Source organism: Alligator sinensis, unplaced genomic scaffold (assembly GCF_000455745.1).
Source record: "Alligator sinensis unplaced genomic scaffold, ASM45574v1 scaffold1204_1, whole genome shotgun sequence".
Lineage (NCBI taxonomy): Eukaryota > Metazoa > Chordata > Crocodylia > Alligatoridae > Alligator > Alligator sinensis.
In genome coordinates this window covers 1159514-1177161 of record NW_005842412.1, presented here as the reverse complement: position 1 = coordinate 1177161, position 17648 = coordinate 1159514, and the positions used below count along the sequence as shown (strand labels likewise).

At 48.0% G+C, this 17648-nt stretch overlaps 1 protein-coding gene across 5 annotated transcripts in view; it reads left to right on the top strand.

The window, feature by feature from the left end:
- The first annotated feature begins 1701 nt into the window (after positions 1–1701).
- Positions 1702–17648, top strand: part of CTIF (cap binding complex dependent translation initiation factor) — a 325604-nt gene continuing 309657 nt past the window's right edge. For 4 of the 5 annotated variants that reach the window (XM_025211550.1, XM_014522921.2, XM_025211549.1 and 1 more), the window contains exon 1: positions 1812–1934. The gene's annotated coding sequence lies outside the window, so the exon portion shown is untranslated. Of the gene's footprint in view, positions 1935–17648 lie in introns of all 5 variants that reach the window. The other variant, XM_025211551.1, reaches the window with a different exon arrangement.

The following is a 17648-nucleotide window of genomic DNA, read 5'->3' as shown; positions in this document are numbered from 1 at the left end:
AGGGCTTTCATGGATGATCCGATTGGATTAGTTGATTTGCATGCTTAGAAAATGTTTTATATGCCCAGGGTATTATAATGTACCAATTATAACACACCACACGATTGAAAGTAAGTATCTTGACTTCCACTGGCACGTGGGGGGCCTTGCCCCACCTGTGGGAAGGAGATGGGCAGTTTGGGAGGCCTGGATAATTCCTAGTTTGGCTGCCTCCTAGTTCAGTTTAGGTGTCCTTGCCAATCTATGCAGTTCAGGATGTGCTTCCTCCCACTCCCCAACACACAAGCATGCTCTTCCTGCCGTCCCACCTTGCAACTCATGTTCTTCTTCAATAATTCATTTCATCTGCTTGTCCTACCCCCACTTCATGCCACCCATCTCCTTACAGGTAATATAGGCACCCCTGCCCCTTTACTGCCAGGACCTGGGAACGTTCAGGAGCCACAGCCTTAAAGCTCCTGCTCGGGGCCTAAAAGAAGAGAGCAGGAGATCACAGTAGTTTTCAGAGGGAAGGAGGGGGCACAGCTCAGCCAATATATAATTCAGGGGAGATGGTGCAGTAGGACCCGGAGGCTGAACTGGCTGTGATGTGGGATGTATTGCAATATCCAGTACAACTGAGAGAACTGTTTGGGGTCCAAATAAGTTAAAGGGATGTCAGGGATGTGCAAGCAGAGAATCAAAGAAGCTCCTTCAGACGTATGGCTAGTGCTTGAAAGCATGCCACTGACTTCTCCTAACCGTCACCGGGTATTTGCAGCCCTCCGCTGGAGATGGAAAGATCATTGTTCTGGTTAGTCTGGTGGAGAGGGGTGCTATTTCACAGTTTTAAGCAAACAGGAAAGCTAGTTTTTCAGGAGCTACAAACTCCCGGTCAGTGGATAACCTCAGGTTGCAGCAGTTGCTTTGTGGGCATTAGGAGACTTGTGCAGAGGCACTTGCAGCAGTGCCCAGAATTGCTGGATCAGGCTGGGCTGTACTTGATGCAAGACAGACCCCATGAAGTGGGGGAGGGGAAGAGAGGGGCACACACTGACTTGACTCTGCCACCAACATCCCGCATGACCTTGGCCAAGTCACTTAATATTTGTGCTGCGGTGGTTGTGTGCAGTGCCGTGCGAGCGCTTATGTTCTGTATTATTATTATCGGATGGCAAATTTTAGCAGAGCGTGTGCTGCTAATAGCTCCTGAAGACTTACTTCCCCAGTCCCAAGGAGTCGGCACTTTTTTTATAACATAAACCTCAAAAGCCAGCACCTGCTCGCAGTCTGCTGATTTATGAGAAACGTGTGCGTGTGTGTGCACGTGTTGCCCGACACAGCGGAGCCCTAATCACTGACCGTGTTACAATACAACTGGAAATTACTTAACATGACATTTGCTCGGGTGCTTTACAAACAATGAGAGATTAGGTCTTTTGCCACAAGGTTCCTGTGTTTGAAGCAAGGCTTTTCCAGGCGTCCCCTTGTCTCCAGTGCTTTCTTGGCAATAGGAAGGGGAAAATAGGTGTGGGTTTGTTGCACTGCAGCACCCCAGCCCCTCCTTGGTGGAGGCTGGCATCTGCTCCAGTGCTTGCCCAGCAAATTTCCCCTAGCACCCAACCTCAGCCTCCCTGGGACGGACCCCCCCGCCAGGCTCCCCTCTTCTGCACAGGGCCACGCTCCCCTGCACAAGACTACCTCTCCCAGCATGCTCAGCGTGTCCCTTTCTTTCCCAGTCTGCGCACGTGGCTGGCTGGGAGGAGCTGGGACGTCACATTCCTGCATTCCCTGTGCTTGTGTCAGAGCCGGGGTGGGTGTCTGCTCCTGGGCACTGGGCAGGACCCCCCCCAGCCAGCCAGGACTCATGCACCCCCCAGCAGGAGTCTGACATCAGGACCCCTCTGCCAGACCCCCCTGCTCCCCGGCCTGGGACCCTCAGCCAGGGAAGCAAGGTGAGTCTTTGGACTGGGGTGGGGATTTATTTTTTTTGCATCCCTTTGCACTTCTGTGTGGTTGTGTTGTGCTGTGTTGTGTCTGCAGAGCGCTAGCCACAGCCCTGCAGGAGCGGGAGCCCTGCTGTGACCCGCTGGCTGGAAGGGGAAGAGCTTGCCTTGCTTTGCGGGTCCACATTGTGCCAGGCAAGCTGTTTCTCCCGCAAGAGGGCAAGCCGGCGAGGACAGGGCAGCGGGCGGGCTGTGTCCTGGTGTCGCTGTCATGTGCTGTGCGTGTGTGTCCCTTTGTTTTGAAACCGCCTTTTGCTGCATTGAGTTGCAGTCCCGCTGTCCAGCTTGCAAGCTTTGGCAGCTGGGTTATTTTTCCACCCCCAGAGCTACAAATCCACAGGGCATCTGAGTGGCCTGCGATTATTCAGGATCCTGTTTCCCTGCCTCTCCATAGGCCAGAGCTGTTTTCATTTGCTTTCATTTTTATCCTCCCCCATGTGCTGCTGGGGTTGGTCTTGCGTGGCCTTGTGAGGATGGCATGTTGTCTAGGCTACGCTCCCCGTGCCCCCTCCCTGCCATGGGGAACCCCCTCGCCAGCCGTGGGGAGGGGTGGTAGCATGAATTGCAAATTGGGCCTTTTGACATCTATCCTTCTCATCTGATTTTTTTTTTTTTAATTTAATTAATTTATTTTTTGCTTTCATTGCATCATCCCAATATAATCTCCTGGACCAGCGAGGCAGGTCGGGGGCACCAACTCCGGGGTGCCCCAGCACAGCTGGATTGTCCCTGCTCACAGCTTCATTAAAAGAAAATTCATATAAATAATGAGATGGTCCCTCCCCCTTCTCTGTCGTGGATCCTGGACAGGCAGTGGGGCGGAATTGTTCCCGAGCGCTGCTCTATTTCGTATTATCCCTGTTTGTTCCAGAAACATGTCTGATGCGTGTGGCATTTTTCCACCCCCCAGCTGATTGATGCATCCTGGGGTCTTTATTCCCCTCTCCTGATGATACAGGATTAATTGGTGGGAGATGCTGTAATCCTTTTAGCTTCCACTGAACATCGCTGCTTTACACAGATTTTTTTTTTTTTTTTGGTTGCTTGGATTTAAAGGGCTGGTACTGTATAGCTGTGTGTTTTGCTCCGCTTAATTAAGACCCTGCTATTCCCATTAGGCTGGCAGTGCCAGCCTATTGGTGTGTGCATAGACAAGGGTGCTAATCTTTGTGGAGATCTTGGGCTATTCGATAGCTGTGTGCTGATTGTGTGCGTGTGTACAGATTGGAGAGCGGTTTACCTGGAGTGGGTTGCAGTTATGATTTATGAAGAGGTCCTTGTCCGAATTAGCTGTATTCTCAGCCTGCGCCTCGCCGTTCCAATATGGAGAAATGCCGGGTTTGGATTTGAATCCACCTCGATTATATTTTTTAACCTCTTCCTACCCTGACTCTGTAGAAACATCCCCTGTGCTGTGTTCTGTCCCCCTGCCATCCCCCCGGCCTTGTCTGGGATAATGTGAATGAGCAGAGAGCAAAACCCAGGGGAGCTCCTGGTTGTCAGGGGCTGCCTTAACTGAGTGGCTCTTGCAAGCTGCGTCTGGCTGGAGGAGCTGTGGCCGCCCTGCAGTGATGTTGCTGCCGCCTTATAGCCCGAGTTGGCTCTGGAGAGATCTGGGTGCGGTCCCTGTCTGCTTGCAGGGCTCTGCCACCTCTCGCAGATTGGATTGTGCCCTGTCCAGCCGGCCTGCAGAGGTGAGCTAGCCCTGACGGCTTCAGCCTCCCCTAAGCAGGGGAGGAATAAAGGGCTCTGAGCACAGAGGCTGCGAGGACAATGCTGCTGCCCCCCACCGCCAAAGAGCTGCACATGGGTGACAAAGCAACCAGGTGAGGGGGGCGGCTTGCATTGGGCTCTGAGTCTCCGTGCCCCTGCCTGTCTCCTCCTCAGCCATCACTGTCTGCATTGAGGATGAGCAGATTTAACCTGTCGGGAGCCAGACCTGGCTTTCCCCGCTGCATTGTTGTCAGGGTTGAGGGGGGGCGGCGGGAGGCAGGAGGTTTGTTCTGTCTGGGAGGATGCTGATGGAAGATGTGTTGTGCTCGCTCCAGACCCAAGGGCTTTCTCAAGCTGTTGGATGGAGATAGGGTCCATATTGAAGAAAGAATAGGATTCAGGAGAGACTAATTTGTATTAACACTCTGCTCCTCCCATCCTTCCCCCCGGCTCTTCTTGCCCCCACATAAGAATTCTCCCCATTTTACAGGCAAGGGAGAGGAGGCACAGCTGAGCCCAGACTTTAAGATAACACCCCGGTCCCCCCCAGGCCCCACCAGCCAGAACACCTTTCCTTTTGTTCCCAGAACGTGCACCTCGAATGAGAACAAAAGCCCTGTCAGGGCAGGGGTTTGCCCTCCTGCAGGGTCTTTCATTTGGAGATCTTGGAGCATGTTCTTATGTAGGGGGGAGACCGTCACTGTGAGCTGAAAGGATTTGTCCAAAGGTCACATTGCAGAACGGAGGTCTCCTAATTCATAATTAACCACAAGGCAATAGTGCTCGAGTTTGCTCCTTGCTTTCCATCCACCTCCGCTTGTCTTCTGAAGCTGGACACAGACGAGGAAGGTGGAGCTGGGCTTTCTGCCCCCACAAAACCGGATCAAAACCCCTCAATCATTTTGCTTTGATTTCCACCCCGGTTTTGTAATTATTATTCAAGTGTTTGGAAGCTGAATTTGTGGCTGCCTGGCTCAACTTCTAGAGCAGGGGTTGGAAAGCTTTTAGGGCAGCGATCTGGGCATTTGTGACCCGGATGGTTCCAAGGCTTGCCAGTCCCTCAGCCCCACGGCTGCTCCCCTGTAGCTCTGATGCCTTCCTTGCTCTGTGCTCCCCTGTGCTTACTGGATGCTACCAAAAACCCTGGCGAATGCCAATGCAATGCCAATGAGCCCCTGCAGCACCCTGGGCAGGATGCAGACAACTGGAGGGCACAATGGCTCAGCAGGGGACACTGCAGCACCCCTGTTGCCACCCCTAGGAGTCTTTGCTATAGCAGGTAAAGTAGCCCCGTACCACCCAGCCATAGAAACCATGCAGCCGTTTGCTCCACAGTGTATGGCGAGGAGGGGTTTTGCTGAACGGAGCCCTTCCGTGAGACATCCCCATGGGGGCACAGCTCTGTGCCCAACAGAGTATTGGGGGGTGGACGGGGAATGTGAACAGGGCACCAGGGAAAACCACCGGGGACAACCAACTAGACGCAGGGCTGGGGCAACCGGTCAGCAGCGAGTCTTCCCCTCAACCGCAGCAACCCTGCTATGGCTCAATGCACTGCCCAGCACAGGCTCCTGGGGTTGGGCAGTTTTGGTGCCCCCTCGAAGTTGGCCCAGGGTAGGTGCCCCGCTTGTCCTGCCCTAGTTATGCTACTGCGCCAATGCAAAACAGCAAATTCAGAGTCGAGGGCCCAGAGCAGGAGGCTTTAAGCTGCCGCTTTAACATGGCCCTGTTAAATTGGCACCATCCCTCCCTGGGCCATAGGTTGCCAGCTCTTATTCCAGAAGTTTCCTCCAGTTATTTCATGAACAGAGGAATTTTGCTTTAATAACATGATTGATTTTTTTTTTTAATTTAAAAGCAGGAGTCCGGTCTTTAGGGGAATCCAACCACTGACCTGAAAGCAGCAGGAAAGTGAGGGATAAGTCCAGGAGCTATTGAGGCCAGAATCAGGGTTCAGTCCAACGTTGGCACAGCATTTCCAGCACAATAAAAGCATGTCTGTATTGTGCATGGTAAAGCCTTGTGGCACAAGCGGCAGCTGAATAGGGTTTTGGATAAACATCATTCGGGGAGGAAGTCGAGGTCTCCGTTAAGCACTGAAAAACGTCATCTGTTCTCCCTTGGGAGCATCGCCCTTGACTTCAGGGGGATGGGATTAGGCCACGTTGCTTGGGAGAGCCGTGGCAAAGGGCTGAACATTTTGTGACCAGCTCTCAACGAGCTCTGTGGGACTCATGCACAGGACTGTGATTAGAAGACAGTAGAGAAGTACAGGGATGCTTGTTCGGTGAGAGCGTGCCACGGCAGGGCAGGATTAATGGTCCTCTGCAGAGAATTGCATTTTCTCATGCAGCGTCTCTAGCGTGTGGTTGTCATCGTCCCTCTCCCGGGTTAGCGTTACAGTCTGGAGGGAGCTGCTTGTGATTTGCATCATAGGAATGTTATCTAGGGGGAGGCCGGGGGATAGGAGTCAGGAGTAAGTCCCTTAGAAAGTTTAGGTCTAAAGTGGCCTCTAGTTTTTTTGTCCTGGCCTGGGAAGTGCTGAGCACCCAGCTGGAGGCTGGCCGTGGGGAAGAGGGGCCTCTGAAAACCAGGCCCAGGGGATTTCAGTTTGGATATTCAGCATAAGGAGGGCTGTCTGCAAAGTGCTGGCCTTCACCGTCCTGTGCCTCATATTTAAAACTGAGCCTGCCGCCCAGGGCTATTGTGAAGCACAGCAGATGGAAAGTGCCTGGAGATCCTCCAAGGAGAGTGCAAGGGCTGCTGTTTGTCAGGGAGCATCCTAGAGAAGAGAGTCTGGAGCAAAGCAGGAGCTGCGATTAAACAGGCTTTTTCACAAACCCTTCCTGCCCAGTGGTGTGTAAGCAGTGTGCCCACCATCTTGCGAGAAAACCCTTGGGAAATTGTTTTTATTCCTTCCCAGGCAGAGAAAAGAAAGGGGAAGGATGTGACATCCTCTCCTCTGGCCCGTGGTGCTGGCTCTGTTGGGTTTGCAAGACTGTTGTAATGGCCCAGGGGAGTTCCCCAGGGGGCTCATCCCTGGCACAGCCACTCCTGTGCAACCCCCAGGGACTCCCAGCGCGGGGCATGTTCCTGAGGTAAGGGACGTGGCTGCAATTTCCTTGCACGTCTGCTGTTAGGGGCTTTTGCATCTGGGACACAAGTTAAGGTGCCCTTCGGCTACTTTATCCCATACCTGGGGTTGACCTGACTCTTGGGTTACTGAGGAATAAGGAGGCCAAAGAGACCTTGATCCCTGCGCTGAGTTTCGTGCAAGTGGAGTGACTTGGCTCCAAGTTGGTAGCCTAGGGCAGCGTTTCTCAAGCTGGGATACACACAGCAAATGGCTAGAGGGAGGAATGGGAAATCAGAAAAAGGGGAAAGAGGAAATATGGATGGAGGGAGACGAAGTGCTACTTTCTTAATCCTTAACTCAGGATCACAGGGGTGCACAATGGAAGAACAAACTTGACGTGGCACATGCATCTCTCCCCAAAAGTGAGAACCGCTGGCCCTCAGCAGAGGTTCCCCAGCTGTTGCACATGGTGTTCCCTCAGTTCCCTTCACAACAACTGCAAAGAAGCTGACACACAAACCAACACAATCTTTGAATAGTAGGGAGCTTGTAGTGAGCTTGAGAAGTACCCCCTCCAAATGCCCGCCGATGGCTCGCGTGGGCATGTGTGCAGTTGAGCCGTGAAGAAGGAATATGTCTAGAATCAGATTTCACATCTGTTGTATCCCAATTTATGTAGGCCTTGGAAAAGTCTAAGTCAAGGCTTATGCACTCTTTATGCTTCATTACTATAAATTGGAGAAGGCACGGGATTTGATTTTGGTCTATAATTTGATGTAAAGACTCCTCTTTATGGACTCTGCAAGCAGCCATGGCAGAGCGTGTATCTAGGGTTGGTTATAGGCAGCGCGGTTGAGTTTGCCTCGGACAGTTGCATTGGATCAGGAGAGGAGCAGAGTCCATCTTTCAGGAATGGCTGTCTGCTTTCTGCTTCTTTCTCTGAACTTGTTTTTCCTCCCTGTTTTGCTCTCCAGGGAGTATAAGGGAAATGACTTGTTCAAAAATGTTTGCTGCACTGGGTACCCGCTGTTCCCCTCTCAGCTGCTGTTGCAGATGGCTTTATCCCACTGATACCAACAGCAAAATAATCCAATGTATGTTAGGCTGGGTAAGGGAGACACATTACTGGGAACTGGTATCTGCTGTGCAGACTGATTTCTAGAGCCCACTTAAACAGGTCTAACTTGAGATTAAATTCATATTCGTTCCACTGAATCATCAAGGTCAGCCCTTTCCTCACGGGAGAATTGCATCAAACCACCAGCATCATAACCGGTTTACCCAGGGTTTTCTCTAGGTAGACTACATGACAGTTTGGGGGCTTTTAAGGAAGAGCTATTTTGCTTGTAATTGTTCAGTGTTTTCCATTGCTCTTTTAGGGCAGGTTTGCAACTGCTGTGGTTAAAGGCAGCATTACTATATTGTTCTGATTACAAGTTGACCGTCCATATAAATCGACCTTACATTTTCAGGTTCATTTTTTTGGAAATGCATCTTTTTCCTTCCCCAAATGTAAGTCGATAACTAAAGTCCTTGACTTGCTGTTGCCCTTATACAATCCCACAGGCAAACTAAATAACCAACAATAGGTCCCAAAGGGTTGAATGCACTAAAAACAGTAAACTAAAAACTGTTCTGGAAGCATTTCTGGTTTGGCGTTGTGTGTACAAAAATGCTGTAAGTAAAACAGCCGAGAGTACTGACAAGGGGTTGACCCCCACGTATAAGTCAAGGATCAATTTTATGGCTTTTTTGGAGGCAAGAAAATTGGTCCACTTCATTGGAACAATATGGTATTAAAAAATTATAAAACTGAAAGTGAGGCTAAGGAAAATGGTAGAAGATGTATTTGGCTGGACTGCACTCACCAGTCCTTTTATTCTGTTACAGGGGCAATAAATAATTGAGTATTGAATGGTGCCTTCTGCTTTTAAAACTGAAGAATCTCAGCTGGTACAAATCGCCGCGAGGCGGGCCAGGCCACTGTAGCTACATCGCGGTAGCTGAATCTGGCCCATGAAGGCACCACGTGATGTTATGGGGTATTTTCCTCTCTGGCTCTGATTTTGTGCCTCTGACAAGAAAATGTTTTTAGCACTTTATCAGAAAATTAAGGAGCGTTTTTGCTTTTCCCTGTAAGAACGGTAAAGGTTTCTCGCTGGATATGGCTTTTCTGGCTATTGGATAGGTCCAGGAGCAAGAGCTGAATTTTGTACCCCCGGGGCCAGGTCTGGGATGCTGTGGTGTGATCAGGCTCAATGTGTTGCCCTTGGATGAAGTACAAACCTTTACCACTTTAGCTTATATTTAAAACTCTGCAGGCTCAGGGTCAAATCCAGGCCTGGGATATGTGCACAGACCTCCCACTGCCAGAATGGAGGTAAAAATTCAGCCTTCTGCCTCCAGGTATCGCACCAGAAAGTGCTGTGTGTGTAATCTTGCTAATGCTGAACTTTCCTGGGTGTCACTAATAATACCTAGGTCCTACACAGAGCTTGTCAGTAGGTCAGAGCACTTCATGATGGACACCAGTAGCAATCTTTCCACTTTCCTAATGTGTATCTGAGACCAGGAGGAATGAAGTAGCTTGCCCAAGGTCACAGTTTGGAAGTGATGTACAACTCATGTGTCCTGTGCCCACAGCCCATCCTGTGCTCTTCTACCAGCAGAGACCTGAGGAATTGGTCCTGGCAAGACGGAGGCTATACCTGTGACTAGCTGCACCCTCCAACCTGTGGGTCACGCACTGGCAGGGAGATCTCTGCCAGAGGAGTTAAATATCCTTTGCCGTCTTGTTGCTCTTTAAGCTAAGCAGGGTCAAGTTGGGGCATTAAGTGGATGAGACTCTTCTAGGTAAAACGCCAAGGCTAGGTACAGGGGTTTGGGTTGTAGCTAGGTACAGGCATTCACAACCCCCAAGGGGAACTGGTCTAAGTTATGCATTTTTTTGTAAGCTGTGTAGTTTAGGTAGGTAGCAAACAGAAAACACATTCACCCTTTGGTTGCGGGGGCAAATCTGAGACTGGGTTCAGTCATTTTTCAACCAGTCTGTGTGCACTGAACTGCTGTTCTGTTATGGGGGTAGACTGGTTCTCGATCACGTATACTGGTAAAAGTGCAATGTTTGTACCTGGCCTATGTGATGCTGGAAGCAGTGGTTGGAGCTTGAAAATTTGCCAGATTGTCTTCTCTTGACCATGGACGTAGGGCTGCTATTGAGCTTCAGCCCCAGATGCTGTCCTCAGCCTTCACATTTTGATGCCCCTTCTCCAGCCCTTCTTTCTGGAAGCAAAGGGCTGATTTTCCTTGTTTGGGGAGGGTGTCTAACTGTGCTAATAATACCATAGCCTCCTGGCTGCTGCCAGGGAGACCTTCCAGCCCAGCTATCCAACTCTAACATATACTCCGGTGGTTGCACATTTTCTTCCCAAAAAGGGGGAGCAGAAAATCGGCATGATTGTGCGCGGTTTCACTTTTGCTCTCAAACTATGGAGCAGCAGGAAACTTTCCAAACTCTCAATGTCATGTCCCATGTGCTCGAGAGAGCTGTGGGCAGGTCGCACATATTCTGTGGCCGGCTGGATCTCATATAAAGTAAAGCTGATGGTTTCTGAATAGTCTGGGTGCAGCAGGGTATTCTTGGAGCAGTTCTGTTAAAATGATTGCCACTTGCAGTGTTGTCCTTCACGGCACATCATTAGGTTTCAGAATCAACCGTCGATTAAAATTATGTGGGTCTTTCATGTTCTCAACTTTTTTTACTGATGATTCTCCTTCCTTCCTTTCTTCCTTCCTTCCTCGAACATAAAAGCTAGAAACCAAGCTTATGAAGCAGGAAAGCTTTAATTCTGCAGAAGTGCTGAGAGAAACAGCTTCTTTTAAAAGTCAGTGAATAAATGCATATCCTTTTTCAAGCTTTGGCAGACTTTAAACTGTATTGCCCTGGCTGTGGGGTTGGCATGTTGGTGTCGTTTAGAGGAGACGTAAACCTGAGGTCTGGATTGATTGTGATAGTTACCCTCAAGTGTAGGGCTTGAAGGTGTTTAACCTAGGATCCTGCTGCTTCTGGAATAAAATTACCCCCATAAACTCCTTCTGCAGTCTCTGTGGAATAGGCGGTTTTTCTACGTAAAGGGATTATTTTTATTGTTTCCCCCTTAAATTGACTCATTTAAAACACTCTGATTCTCCTTTAGTTGGCATGTCCCAAATACTTTTTTAAAATAAATTCTTTGGAGGGTTGCATCTCCCTTGTTCGTGCATTTTTCTAGTAAGGAAAAACTGGCTATAGAGGAGAAAACAGCAAACTTATTTTGTGTGGAGCATACACACCTTGGAAGAAGAAAGATGATTTTTTCTTAACTTCTTTCTTCCAGATTAATCCTGGGTGTTGCTTGCAACTGTGGTAGGTAGGTAAGCCGCCTTTTGGGCAGAAACATCGCCTTCCCAAGCTGATGGTGTCTTTAACCTGTTCAGTATTGTTGTTCAGTGCTGCTTTCCTTTGTTTCACTGGTGGAAGCGTTCTTACATAACATGCAATGGTGCTGAGGCTCGTGCATAATTAATAAAGGGTTTGTGGTGCTTTGATGGAAGTCCATGTAGAAGTACGCAGTATTGTTACGTCTTGTGAGCATAACTGAAGTCTCTCATTCACATTACCAGAAAAGTGGTTTTATGTTGCTTGGAAAACTACATGAGAAAGGCAAGTGCATACATCTGGCTATGCTTTGGAGGATGAGTTCAAACTAATGTGGATGATAGGATCTGACTTAGTCTTAATGTTAACACTCAGCGTGTATTGGATCCAGTTGGCTTTCCTCTGTAGGCCATGTTCTTTGAGGATCTCACCTGGTGTCTCCCGTAGGTAGACCTATCTGGTGATACAGGAGTCCTTTCTCTAGGCATACTCAAGCCTCTGGCTTCTCATTGCATTGAACTGGGATTGGTGCATGTCAAAGGGGAAGCCCCACATTTACCTCTCTTAGTCTCCCCTTTCCACTAAATGATAAGTTGCTTATGCAGCAGTCGCTGTACAGCAGTGGTTTTCATCCTTTTTAGACTCAAGGCATCCATGCATAGACTTGAGGCATCCTTTGGAAAATGCCAACACTTAGTTTTCACTCTTTTTTAACGACAGAAAAATAGAGCAGTTTTTCTGTTGCAAGAACCCAGAAAGGCTATAACTATGGGTTTCTATTGAAATCTTTGGGTTTCTCTTGTGAGTCATGTTTGCATACCTAACAGTGTTAACGTTGGGTGGCACCTTCTTGCACCCTGGAAAGGATCACAAGAGGGCATTCCGGTTTTCTGCTACCCTGTCCTCTATCGATACGAAACTTGGTGCCTTTATGTCTTCTATTTTTCTCTTCAAGAGGACATAAAGACGTCGGGTTTCATATCAGTAGACGACAGAGTACAACTGGTCTCTGTCCTCTATGATGGCCACCCTAAAGGCACCCCAGGGTACCATGGCACCCTGGCTGAGAATCACTGCTGTAGAGAATCAGTGGGAAATTCAACCAGCTGGGGTTCCCGGACAGGAGGAAAAGCTAGGGGAGATGCAGTGAAACTTCGCTGCTCTGACTTGAATCTCTGATGAGACTGTGTGGATGAGCTAGAGAGAAGTGGAGAGATGAGAAAGTTATGAAGTATTTTCATTGAATCATTGGGTTGGATTCTCAAGGCTCATCCAGTTGACCCCTGCACAGATGCAGGATTTCTAAACCATACCAGACAGCTGTGTCTCCAGCCGCTAGGAAACCTCCAGTGAAGGAGATGCCACCGTGTTGCTGGGTGGCTTTTCCATTGTCCTGCCATTCCAGCTGGAAATTTTCCTAAGATTGAATCAAAATCTGTTTTGCTGGAGTCTTAGTAATACCTACCATGGTCCAGGCAGCCTTTCATCCAAGGACCACAGTCGATACCTCAGCCTCACCACCTTGAGGTCAGTGTTGTCTTCTCACTGAACAGATGGGGAAACCGAGGGCACAGACGTTGAATGGCCTTGCCCGCAGTGTCTTGGCATGGCCTTGGCAGAACAGGGCTACAACCCACGAGTGTTGGCTCTGAAGTCGTGATTATGAAGAGAAGAACAGCAGACATTCATAGCATACAACTGAAATGTGTTCACCTTCCTGATTCCTTCCCTCACCCTGTCTCTTTAGCCTTGCCTGTGCTGGCGATTTTGGCTTCTGCTGTACACCTAGTCCCGAAAAGTGAAGCGTAGCTACAGGAGTGCACGGTCCCTTTGCAAAAGCAGAAGGTGCGTAGCGTAGTGCATGCAGTCCGACATCCGTTCAATGTGACTGGGAACTGCTTGGAAACTTCAAAAGCATATTTGTACTGGAAAACACCCGGGGAGCCTGCAGAGCCTGCTTTGTTTAACATGTTTTCATTGAGATCTTGGCCACTTGGCAAAAGCACCGGCGTGGCTACCGCCTCAGCATACCCTTGATTGATAATTGCACGTGCCTGATTTACAGAGGGGGATGTATTCTGCAGTTGCTTCTTTGGGGAAGTGCTAAATTTCAGGGCCCGTATGTGCACCTTCAGCATATTAATACCTGCACATGCAAGCCCCCAGGAGGAGGCAGGTGGTTTCAAAGCCAGACTAGTGTTGTATATCGTCTTAGTAAGTGTCATATTTGGGGCTGTTCCTTTGCCAATAATAGGCAGCAGTTAGTGCAGGCAGGTGAACAAACTGAAAACAGAGTTGCCTTTGCACTGAATTTGCAGTCTATGCAGCAGATATGCCATTTGTGACCTTTTGATAATGATGATCAGAGCAAATAGGGAAGAGCTCCTCTCGGTATGTGGAGGCCTAAAGCACAGTACTGAGGAAGGAGACATTATGCCCATTTTGCATGTTGGGAAACTGAGGCATGGATGCAAAGTGATGCATCAAGATAGTGCAGCAAAGCAGTGGCAGAACCAAGAACAGATCGCAGATCTCCTGACTCCCGGCTCTGTCGTTCCTGTGGGAAAGATTTTGCTATTGCAATGGGGCTGTGGAAGTGGATGAGAACTAGTAGATTTGGGTTCGTACACCTTGGGGGTCGGACTCAATGATCTATTGAGGTCCCTTCCGACCCTAACATCTATGAATCTATGAATCTATTCACTCCCTCTCCACTCATCCATTGTGGTGGGGGGGTTTGGTGTAGCCAGAGGAAGATATTTTTTCCCCTATTGGACTTATGATACAGTTCATGGTCGTTTCCAAGTATTTAGGGAGCCCACATCTCAGGGGCGGGCAATTATTTCAGGCAGAGGGCCACTTATTGAGTTTTGGCAAGCCATCAAGGGCCGTATGACAGGCAGCCAGGGGCAGATAAGTGTTAATTTTCTAAATTTTTTAGGGGCCCCACAGGCCGGATAGAATGGCCTGGCGGGCCACATTCAGCCCACGGGCCACATTTTGTCCACCGCTGCCATAGCTCTTTAAAAAGGGATTGAAAGTTGATCCTTAGGGATTTTTAAAATATCTTTTTGGAGCATCTTATGCTGCTCTTTTCCCTTTCATAAGGACCAGGAAGGTCTGATTTGAGAATCCCTGAGTCAACACTGAAAAAGGACCAGGAGGCCTTCTTGGGGTATCTTTGCACATCTTCTTTCTTTGGAAAACACTGCCCTACCCCTCTCTGAATTGATCCAGGAATCTTTACCTCAAGTGTCCAGCTGAGAAACTTTTAACTGTTTCTTCCCGGCCTCTTGTTCATGCTTCGTGTTGGCTGTGCTGTTGCTGATGATGTTAAGGGTACTAAATAAGGGGGGAGGAGGCTTGACTTTTGCCTGCAGCCAGCCCAGCTTGGGATGGCTGAGGCTGAGCATCTGAAAGGCACAGGTAAGATTTTCCAGAGCACCTCTGTGACCTCCAGTGGGGGCTTGAGCTCCTAATGGGACGTGCGTGCTGCAGTCACTGCTGTGGTGCAGACATAACTGAGCTAGCTTTAAGCTGGTAGCTGTCCCAGCTCAGAGCTCAGCGTGGGCTGCGAAGCCTAGCCAAGAAGCAGACCAAATGACGTGGGTGGTTGGCCCAGGGTGGATGTTCCCTGCATCATTTAAATCCTGTCCCCTGGCCTTTGCTCTGAACGCTTGCTTCTCTGCTGGTTAACTGAACTCCCACAAATGCAGAAGGTTCGGGAGCACCGCTTTGTGGTTTCTTCCTCCTCGTGTTTTAGCCATTACTCTATTTTCCTCCAAAGAGGGGAGCCTTTTTTGGACTTGCAGGAGACTGGTGCTCTTGTATTTTGCTTTCAGGCCTGGAGAGAGGGGGGCTGGGGGTGGACCTTGACTTACCAGGAACTAACTCCAGCTGAGCTGGGAAGGTTCATGGACTATTTATTTTTTGACCATAGCAAAACAGTGAGACAGACAGCGGGATGATCTTGTTGAAATGTCTGCCTGGTCTGCAGTGCTACATCCCACCTTTGTTTACAGGAGAGAGGAAAAGAAACAGGAACTTCGGTCAGTGCTGCTGCTCTCTTGGACTCCTGTAAAAGAAATGTATATTTGACGTGGGTTATGAAGGTTGGATTTTCACTCTTAGTAGAAGCAAGGGTGAAATCCTAGTGTCACTAAAGTCAGTATTCACTTGGGGAGAGCCATAAGTGTTCAGCAGTAATTGTATTGATAACTTTTGTTTCATCCACTTGGAGACAACCATTTAATTGAATCCTTCTCTGAGTTAAAGCCGGGGGCAGCTGGTCTGACTGTCATGCTGGTAATGTTGCAGCACTTCAGCTGAGAGCTGTGTGGTTATATATGAACGTGTGATGCTTTTGGGGATACCTTTTTTGTCCCACACAAACTGCTGCTCAGTTATGGAAGTCCTTGCATGCTAGTCAACTCATTGGACTTTTTTCAGCAGTTGCAATTCTGCTGCTAATGATTTGCTTTGGAAAGTTGGGAAATGCGTTTTTTAATCCAAATCGGTCTCGAAGTTTGTAACTGTGCGGAGATGAATTCACTTACAGGAAAAGTAGGTTTTCTCCCCAGCGGGTAATTATAGAAACAATTAGAAAACTATTGCAGGACCATGGCCAAATTGAAACTCTTTCTTCAGTTTGTTGTTCATTTGAACATGCTTCATGCCCAATCTGTTTTTCTTGTATAACAGGGTGGTTTCTCCCCTTTCTGATCCGGTCCATTTGTACAGAATTGCATTCTCTTTTTAAAAATGCAGTTGTAAAGCCACAAGCTGGCAGGAGCGCTCTGGGCAGGTTTAGGACCCGCTGTTTAAAGATTAATTAGATTTCAACTTGGTAGGAACCCCTTCAAAGGGAATAATGCAAGTTATTGATCCATAAGCTGATCATTTGTGGCTTTAGGAAGGAGGAATAATCTACTCATGTGGCTGAAGTGAACTGATTGTACCAGAGAGACAAAGTGCTTCTGTGTGCACTAAGTAGCTAAGCGGGCAAAATGTAAGAAATAAGAAATGATGTCTTAGTTGCTTTGCTAGCCTCCAGGTGCTATCAGAATAAATTAACTTTTTCCCCCAAGATCAGTCAGCTCTATCATTTTGAGGTGTTAAGCCAACCTCGGGTTTAAAACTAATTCGGATACATGTGGATTTTTTTTTTTTAACATTGACAGTGTCTTTGATGTGTCACTAGGATTTCTTGCACATATCTTCAGAGGAGCATAATTGTGTAGCAGTAAAACATAGGAGTCCCCGTCCTGGACCAGAATCCACCAGGGTTGCTGTACAGGCACAGAAGAGAAAGATATTTTCTGCCCCAAAACGCTTACAACTGAAGGACATGATGGGAGACAACAGATCAGCGGGTATAAGGAAACAGGGAGACGACGCTGGTTGGGATTATGGGCAGCTTCCTAGCTGTTACGGTTTTATTTTGAAGTCATCAGCTTTGGAGTTGCTGGATTGACACAAGCTCTACAACTGTGCTCTGTAGATATTGTAGTGTCCAAACTCCTGCTCTTCTGCTCTGCATTTTGAAGGAGGTAATTTCATAACTTTACTTTTTCTTTTTTTTACTGTTAGTGGGGAGAGCATTGGATGAGATTTGGGCCTTTCCTTTGAATGCTGTGCCTTGGGCTGTGTATGTTTGCAGCTTCATCAAGTGAAATACAAAGGATGTGTACTGAAAACTGAGTTTGACTTGGCCTCCCACTCTTCAGTAGATGTAAAGAGACTTTGGAATAAAGAAAAGGGGGGGGAGGCCTCTGAAGTGGATAGAGGCTATTTCTGCTTGATTTTGACTCTAGAGATATCAGTAAAGTTAAGCGTTTTCTTCCATGGTTTTGCTGGAGGACTCTGGCACTCTTAGAAGAGGAACCTTGCTTGCTATCCCAGTCTTTAAGAAAAGCAATCTTTCTCCCATGGGCTTAATTAGGCACTGGAGTTAAAAAAAAATGCTGTTAGTCGGAATAAGTAGAAAAGACACTTTCAGACCATAACACTTGGTGTTAAATGGTATGACTTACAATCTTGTCCTACTTTATGTCTCGGCTTTTAATACTGTTACATCACGGTAGCCCGTCTCCCAGGATTGATGAGCTCTGAACTGCTAATAAGTAGGAAAATAATTTAATCCCCCTTTCAACTTTCAAACTTTATGAAGCACAAATGTTTCATATATATTTATTCTTATACATTGTGAGTATCTTTTTGAAGAGGATTTCCTTAACTGTATTCTCCTCTTGATAGCTATCTATATCTAGATAGATATTCTTTGATAATTATATCACCATAGTTTGATCCAATATGCTTAAACCTGCTTGTTTCCATGAAAGGAAAGACAAGTTTTGGTGTTTGTGGCTCATTAGCCATTTATCTGCATTGTAAACGCCACAAACAACAGTTTGATTACTGAGAATATGCCAAAATTGTTTGCTTTCAAAGGCATTCC